The sequence below is a fragment of the Lissotriton vulgaris genome, chromosome 1_2 (genome assembly GCF_964263255.1).
Source record: "Lissotriton vulgaris chromosome 1_2, aLisVul1.2, whole genome shotgun sequence".
NCBI lineage: Eukaryota > Metazoa > Chordata > Amphibia > Caudata > Salamandridae > Lissotriton > Lissotriton vulgaris.
In genome coordinates, this window is record NC_141686.1 from 332,068,171 (window position 1) to 332,078,043 (window position 9,873).

Consider the following 9,873-nt stretch of genomic DNA (forward strand, 5'->3'; position numbering starts at 1 on the left):
AGGCATTTTGGGTGCTTGGTCATGCCCTTTGAATTACGCAATGCACCGGCGCTTACAGCATTTTCTAAATTATATTTTTCAAGATCTATAAGATATATGCACCCCCAAATTCATTCTGGGTTTTCTCAATACCAGCTGGTATGAATGTATCTCTCTGTCTCCATCTTTACACCCTTTTCTCCTTAACCTGGTCTTCTTTAGCACGCTGTGAAGTGCAGGAGGTTAGGTCAACATCTAGGTTGAGACACAGGGACTGGCCTTGATTTCTACATGCTTGGAATGATGTCTGGATGACACCTTGAGGCTGGCTTCCACTTTAATGTAAGAAATTAGACTCATCAAAAGTGTGCAAAGAGAGCGGAGGAACCCAATTGTTGATTAAACGGGACGACCCAGCTCCGTGAGTAACATGGAAATGAGTAACACCGCCCGACCCTCTGGGTCGTGGGCTAAATGGCTGTGTAAGAGGATTCTGGATGGGGACGAGAAAGTAACGATTCTGCGCGATATGATCATAAGTGTATTGCTACATGCTGTGTTTAACTCTGCAATAAATATTGTTTTAAAAAAAAAAAAAATCAAAAGTGTGCAATGCCAATCAAAAAATGTCTGCTGCACTAGACACCACAAGAGCATAGGGCTTGATTCAGATCTTGTCGTATGGGTTACTACGTCACAATGATGGCGGATATCCTGCCCACCAAAATATAACTCTTATTATACCCTGTAGGATTTATATTTTGTGCACAGGATATCTGTCACTGTTGTGATGGAGTAACCCATCCTACAAGATCTAAGCCAGGTCCTAGGGGTTCTTTTTCAGGATTCCTATTGAAGATGCAGTGTTACTGGCAAACCTTTGCATGAAGTTAGTGACACCAAACTAAGGAGGGGTGAACTTCCCTGACCTGAAGTCAAGTGTTCCAAGCATTCCAGTTTTTCACACTGACACATACACTTATCCTTCCTTAGAGGGGGCCGAGCATCATTCAAGGATGTACACATCCTTTTACAAAATGATGTCATCAGAGATATTATTTTTCCAGAAATCAGATGGTTATCTTGAAACTCTATCAGGCTTCCAGATCTTTCAATAACTTAGACGCAAGATTTTAAAACAGTGCGTTTCACCTCTAGATCAGCGGAGAAATATCATTGACAGAATGTTGAGGAAAGAAATATAGTGACGGTGAATTCATATAGGTAAGGTTAGTGTGACTTTAGTTCTATCCACATATATGTATCTTGAAGAGATATATATGTTCAGAGTATGTGGATATGGGTTTAATATAGTTAATGTATACCTACCTATGTGCACTTACCTTCTCAATTATTTGGCCACAGCATTTTGTTAGCAGGATGTCTCTAGTGTTGAAATTCAACATACCATCGAAAAACAGGAGCCAGAGATGACAGCACCAATAGCATGTCGCAAAACTGATGTCACTCATCTAGAGTATTAACAGGACACTTACAATGGTGGCATTCCGCAGCTAAATATATCTGATAACATGCTGATCACATGTATGTATGTATGCATGTAAGTATGTATGTAGGTATGTATGTTTGCATGTAAGTATGCATGTAAGCATGTATGTGTGCATGTAAGTATTATGTGCGAATGCATGTAAGTATTATGTATGTATGCATGCAAGTATGTATGTATGTATGTTTGTATGTATGTATGCAAGTATGTATGTGTGTATACATGTGTGTAGGTATGTATGCATGTAATTATGCATGCATCTATGTATGTATGCATTTAGGTAGGTATGTATACATGTAACTCTGTATGCATGTATGTATGTAAGTATGTATGTATGGATGGATGTAAGTATGTGTGTATGTATGCATGTATGTATGTATGCATGTATGCATGTATGCATGTAGGTATGTATGTATGCATGTAAGAATATATGTAAGTATGCATGGAAGTATGTATGTATGCAAGTACGTATGTATGCATGCATGTAAGTATGTATATATGCATGTAAGTGTGTATGTATGCATGTGTGTATGTATTATGAACGTATGTATGTATGTGGGTATGTATGTATGCATGTAAGAATGCATGTATCTATGTATGCAGGCATGTAAGTATATATGTATGTATGAATGTATCTATCTACGTATGTATGCATGTAAATATGCATGCATCTTTGTATGTATACATGCATGTATGTGTGTATGCATGTATGTATGCATGTAAGTATGTATGTATGCAAGTAAGTATACATGTATCTATGTGTGTATGCATTTAAGTATGAATGTATGTATGCATGTAAGTATGTATGCATGTACGTATGTATGTATTCATGTAAGTATGTATGTATTTGTGTATGCATGTATGTATGCATGTCAGTATGTATACATACATAAAAATATGTATGTATATATTCATGTATGTATGTATATATGCATGTATGCATGCATGCATGTTTGCATGTAAGTATGTATGTATGTAAGCATGTAAGTATGTATGTATGCATGTATGAATGAATGTAAATATGTATGCTTGTATGCATGCATGTATGCATGTATGTATGCATGTAAGTATGTATGTATGCATGCATGTAAGTATGTACGTATGCATGTATGTAAGTGTGCATGTAAGGATATATGTATGTATTATGTAAGTATGTGTGTATGTATGTATGTATCTATGTATGTGGTATTTGTGTAGTGGAATTCTAGCCATAAGAGAGTAAGGAGCAGCGCAGAGACAGAGGCAGGTCCACAGTTGACGAGTGACTGAGTTCTGGGAGCAGAAGTGAGCTGTTGCTGCCCTGAGATGCGCTGTTCTTTCAAAGGTGTCTCTTCAACTCTTTATTAAATGGGGGCAGCTTGGGGGGAGTTCTGATGGATACTGGGATGTTGTTCCAAGTTCTTGGTGCTTAGATGGGAAAAGTGTGCTGCCTTGATTTAACTTCTAATCTGGAGAACATTATATTTTGTGCAAATGGATTGTAACGACTTGAATAAAATATTCCTAATGTTAAAAGACACTTTGTTAATTAAGATTAACAGGAATGGATTTATCGTTTTCTTGACCCCGTCGAACTTGCGGGAACTGTAAGAAAAATCTCTGGGAAATCTACTAACTATAGGTGAGATTAGCTTAGCATTTGGAGTTTGCAACTGTAAAACTGTTTCTATAAATGTACTAATCCCATTTTATGAGTCAGAAACATCTTCCAACGCTTACAATGGGAATGTGAATGGATATCAGTTCAATATCAGGAAGAACTGTTTTCTAGACATTCCATCTAAATACCAAAGTGGTTTGCTATGTATGAATGTTTTGCCACTGAAATTCAGTTGCCCTTTCCCGTAACGCCCACCCTTGCATCTCTAATGAGATGCAAAGTGGGCGTTTCAGCTCAAAATAACTGGAGAAATGTCGCAAACCGACATTTCTCCAATCATCAATGGGCACGCTAACAAGCATAGCGATAAGAAAAGTAGCGCTAACTGTGATTATCGCTCTTTTCCTTGCGCCTGCTTTTAGTTTGACTTAATTAAACAACAGGGGGTGGTGATGGACAGAGTTTCGGAATTAAGCAGAATACTCTCACCCAGTCAAGAGATCAGGGCTTAATCCAACACCGTTTTTTAGCTCACTGCACCATTCCCAGCTCAGAACCTGGCTATATGCAAATTAGTCTGGCCCTGGCCCAGTGTATCATGGGAACAGGGCAAACCAAACTACCAAGCCAATTCTTTCACTGGGAAGGAAACAAGCTTCCGGGGACCGGTTTCTGGCATTTCAGCCGTCTTCGGCATGGCTTGCTTGAATCCTGATGGTGCAATGAGCAAGGGACTCACGTCTGAGTATACCCTTCCACGCTTATGGTGGACAAAATAATTAAACAACAGGGGGTGGTGATGGACAGAGTTTCTGAATCAAGCAGAATACTCTCACCCAGTCAAGAGATCAGGGGTTAATCCAACACCGTTTTTTAGCTCACTGCACCATCCCAGCTCAGAACCTGGCTATATGCAAATTAGTCTGGCCCTGGCCCAGTGTATCATGGGAACAGGGCAAACCAAACTACCAAGCCAATTCTTTCACTGGGAAGGAAACAAGCTTCCGGGGACCGGTTTCTGGCATTTCAGCCGTCTTCGGCCCGGCTTGCTTGAATCCTGATGGTGCAATGAGCAAGGGACTCACGTCTGAGTATACCCTTCCACGCTTATGGTGGACAAAATAATAAAACAACAGGGGGTGGTGATGGACAGAGTTTCTGAATTAAGCAGAATACTCTCACCCAGTCAAGAGATCAGGGCTTAATCCAACACAGTTTTTTAGCTCACTGCACCATCCCAGCTCAGAACCTGGCTATATGCAAATTAGTCTGGCCCTGGCCCAGTGTATCATGGGAACAGGGCAAGCCAAACTACCAAGCCAATTCTTTCACTGGGAAGGAAACAAGCTTTCGGGGACCGGTTTCTGGCATTTCAGCCGTCTTCAGCCCGGCTTGCTTGAATCCTGATGGTGCAATGAGCAAGGGACTCACGTCTGAGTATACCCTTCCACGCTTATGGTGGACAAAATAATTAAACAACAGGGGGTGGTGATGGACAGAGTTTCTGAATTAAGCAGAATACTCCGTCCATCACCACCCCCTTTTGTACCGCTTTTGGCCGCCATAAGTGTGGCAGGGTATGCTCAGACGTGAGTCCCTTGCTCACTTTGCCACTGGATTCAAGCAAGCCGGGCTGAAGACGGCTGGAATGCCAGAAACCGGTCCTCGGAAGCTTGTTTCCGGTCAGGGAAGACATGGCTTGGCAGTTCGGGCTGGACTGTTCCCATGAGGCACAGGGTCAGACTGATTTGCATATAGCCATGTCTGAACTGGGGTGGCAGAGTGGGCTAAAGAACGGTGATGGATTAAACCCAGATCTTTTGACTGGGTGTGAGTGTTTGATTGATTCAGATGTTCCGTCCATTACCACCCCCTTTTGTACCGCTTTAGTTTGACTTAGCCATGATATCCAATGGAAGGTTGATATCATGGCTGAGTCTGCCCTGCCCTTTCAGCAAGCTATCTCCAAGCGTTGTGTGATTATCTCTTTATTTCCAGGGATAATCGCACACTTGGCAGTTTGCGCCTGTAATTTTATCGCTTTTGAGATAAGCGTTGCTAATAGCATGCTATCTCAGTAATAAAATTTGGCAATAGCCGGCGATAAATATACTAGCGCTAAGTGCGCTGAGCGATAATCATTGCCGGTTGTTGCTGATATGCCCCTCGTTGATAAGCTAACTCCAGCAGGCCACCATCCCCTTGATGGCCTCCGATCGTATTGAATTAGAATTTGAGACCTACTTCATTATTATTCATGAGGTGAGTTGGGTTACAACCCATTACTGTACGGAATTTCACAAACTGACCTATTCGTATATAGTGTGGCTTCTAAAAGTCTTTACTGGCTGCGAGAGCCCAGATCACTCCCGTTTTTTGACTGATACTGGTGGCCACTGAATCTGATTGGGCCCTGGCCCCTGCTAACCTGGTCCAGGGCCAGTGCTCTGAATAAAAGGAATATGGTAATTAGGTGTCATTACAACCCACCTGTAAACTCCTAGTATATGGTAGATCATGTAGATTTAGAGGCCGAATAGATTCAAGACGCTTAAGTGTGCCCTGCTTCAGAAGGATTTTTCAACCCTAAAAGTTTCTATTGACGCATTTATCTGAACATCTGGTAATGAGTTGATTTCAAATCGTTTGGTCCTTAACGTTCTCAATCTCATATTATGGTGTAAGGATGTGAAGTGCGGCAATCTGAGTCACTAGTTTTATTTGATTCCTGTTCTCTAGCACTAGCTGTCTTCCTTACGAGTCAAACTAGGCTTCCAGGAGCTTAACCGTGTCCTGGAATCCATTGATTTCAGCATCAGTATGATGCCTCCCTCTATTGGAGGCAAACGTTAATAAATGGTCTTCAATGAACCCCACACCTTACATGACAAACAAGAAAAGCCTTTTGCCTGTCAGCCCTAAATGTTAGTCAATAGCACTTCTTCAAAGCAGGTGACCACAGGTTCCATCTGATGATCAGGTCTTCGGTGGAGCTGCACAGCCTCCCTGCACACCCTCCCTGCACACCCTCCCTGCACACCCTCCCTGCACACCCTCCCTGCACACCCTCCCTGCACACGCTCCCTGCACACGCTCCCTGCACACCCTCCCTGCACACCCTCCCTGCACACCCTCCCTGCACACCCTCCCTGCACACCCTCCCTGCACACGCTCCCTGCACACGCTCCCTGCACACCCTCCCTGCACACGCTCCCTGCACACCCTCCCTGCACACGCTCCCTGCACACGCTCCCTGCACACCCTCCCTGCACACGCTCCCTGCACACCCTCCCTGCACACGCTCCCTGCACACCCTCCCTGCACACCCTCCCTGCACACCCTCCCTGCACACGCTCCCTGCACACGCTCCCTGCACACCCTCCCTGCACACGCTCCCTGCACACCCTCCCTGCACACCCTCCCTGCACACCCTCCCTGCACACCCTCCCTGCACACGCTCCCTGCACACGCTCCCTGCACACCCTCCCTGCACACCCTCCCTGCACACCCTCCCTGCACACGCTCCCTGCACACCCTCCCTGCACACCCTCCCTGCACACGCTCCCTGCACACCCTCCCTGCACACCCTCCCTGCACAGCCTCCCTGCACACTCTCCATGCACACCCTCCCTGCACACCCTCCCTGCACACTCTCCATGCACACCCTCCCTGCACACTCTCCATGCACACCCTCCCTGCACACTCTCCATGCACACCCTCCCTGCACACCCTCCCTGCACACTCTCCATGCACACCCTCCCTGCACACCCTCCCTGCACACTCTCCATGCACACCCTCCCTGCACACTCTCCATGCACACCCTCCCTGCACACCCTCCCTGCACACCCTCCCTGCACACCCTCCCTGCACACGCTCCCTGCACACCCTCCCTGCACACCCTCCCTGCACACGCTCCCTGCACACCCTCCCTGCACACCCTCCCTGCACAGCCTCCCTGCACACTCTCCATGCACACCCTCCCTGCACACCCTCCCTGCACACCCTCCCTGCACACCCTCCCTGCACACGCTCCCTGCACACCCTCCCTGCACACCCTCCCTGCACACGCTCCCTGCACACCCTCCCTGCACACCCTCCCTGCACACTCTCCATGCACACCCTCCCTGCACACTCTCCATGCACACCCTCCCTGCACACTCTCCATGCACACCCTCCCTGCACACCCTCCCTGCACACTCTCCATGCACACCCTCCCTGCACACCCTCCCTGCACACTCTCCATGCACACCCTCCCTGCACACTCTCCATGCACACCCTCCCTGCACACCCTCCCTGCACACCCTCCCTGCACACCCTCCCTGCACAGCCTCCCTGCACACTCTCCATGCACACCCTCCCTGCACACCCTCCCTGCACACTCTCCATGCACACCCTCCCTGCACACTCTCCATGCACACCCTCCCTGCACACTCTCCATGCACACCCTCCCTGCACACCCTCCCTGCACACTCTCCATGCACACCCTCCCTGCACACCCTCCCTGCACACTCTCCATGCACACCCTCCCTGCACACTCTCCATGCACACCCTCCCTGCACACCCTCCCTGCACACCCTCCCTGCACACCCTCCCTGCACACGCTCCCTGCACACCCTCCCTGCACACCCTCCCTGCACACGCTCCCTGCACACCCTCCCTGCACACCCTCCCTGCACAGCCTCCCTGCACACTCTCCATGCACACCCTCCCTGCACACCCTCCCTGCACACCCTCCCTGCACACCCTCCCTGCACACGCTCCCTGCACACCCTCCCTGCACACCCTCCCTGCACACGCTCCCTGCACACCCTCCCTGCACACCCTCCCTGCACACTCTCCATGCACACCCTCCCTGCACACCCTCCCTGCACACTCTCCATGCACACCCTCCCTGCACACTCTCCATGCACACCCTCCCTGCACACCCTCCCTGCACACCCTCCCTGCACACCCTCCCTGCACACCCTCCCTGCACACGCTCCCTGCACACGCTCCCTGCACACCCTCCCTGCACACCCTCCCTGCACACCCTCCCTGCACACGCTCCCTGCACACCCTCCCTGCACACCCTCCCTGCACACGCTCCCTGCACACCCTCCCTGCACACCCTCCCTGCACAGCCTCCCTGCACACCCTCCCTGCACAGCCTCCCTGCACACGCTCCCTGCACACCCTCCCTGCACACCCTCCCTGCACACCCTCCCTGCACACGCTCCCTGCACACCCTCCCTGCACACCCTCCCTGCACACGCTCCCTGCACACCCTCCCTGCACACCCTCCCTGCACAGCCTCCCTGCACACTCTCCATGCACACCCTCCCTGCACACCCTCCCTGCACACTCTCCATGCACACCCTCCCTGCACACTCTCCATGCACACCCTCCCTGCACACTCTCCATGCACACCCTCCCTGCACACCCTCCCTGCACACTCTCCATGCACACCCTCCCTGCACACCCTCCCTGCACACTCTCCATGCACACCCTCCCTGCACACTCTCCATGCACACCCTCCCTGCACACCCTCCCTGCACACCCTCCCTGCACACCCTCCCTGCACACGCTCCCTGCACACCCTCCCTGCACACCCTCCCTGCACACGCTCCCTGCACACCCTCCCTGCACACCCTCCCTGCACAGCCTCCCTGCACACTCTCCATGCACACCCTCCCTGCACACCCTCCCTGCACACTCTCCATGCACACCCTCCCTGCACACTCTCCATGCACACCCTCCCTGCACACTCTCCATGCACACCCTCCCTGCACACCCTCCCTGCACACTCTCCATGCACACGCTCCCTGCACACCCTCCCTGCACACCCTCCCTGCACAGCCTCCCTGCACACTCTCCATGCACACCCTCCCTGCACACCCTCCCTGTACACCCTCCCTGCACACCCTCCCTGCACACTCTCCATGCACACCCTCCCTGCACACCCTCCCTGCACACCCTCCCTGCACACCCTCCCTGCACACCCTCCCTGCACACCCTCCCTGCACACTCTCCATGCACACCCTCCCTGCACACTCTCCATGCACACCCTCCCTGCACACTCTCCATGCACACCCTCCCTGCACACTCTCCATGCACACCCTCCCTGCACACTCTCCATGCACACCCTCCCTGCACACCCTCCCTGCACACTCTCCATGCACACCCTCCCTGCACACTCTCCATGCACACCCTCCCTGCACACCCTCCCTGCACACTCTCCATGCACACCCTCCCTGCACAGCCTCCCTGCACACCCTCCCTGCACACCCTCCCTGCACACTCTCCATGCACACCCTCCCTGCACACCCTCCCTGCACACTCTCCATGCACACCCTCCCTGCACACCCTCCCTGCACACCCTCCCTGCACACCCTCCCTGCACACCCTCCCTGCACACTCTCCATGCACACCCTCCCTGCACACCCTCCCTGCACACTCTCCATGCACACCCTCCCTGCACACTCTCCATGCACACCCTCCCTGCACACCCTCCCTGCACACTCTCCATGCACACCCTCCCTGCACACCCTCCCTGCACACCCTCCCTGCACACCCTCCCTGCACACCCTCCCTGCACACCCTCCCTGCACACCCTCCCTGCACACCCTCCCTGCACACCCTCCCTGCACAGCCTCCCGGCTCAGTCTCAGGCAGGGCCACTGAGAGCAAACAGGAAGTCTGCGCGCCGGGGGGTACTCACAGCTGCAGCGTTTCCGGTTGGGCGTTTTGTAATGCTGTTTCTTCCTCTATTCTGTGGCTCAGCATTTTACTTCTGACATAAAAAGGCAGA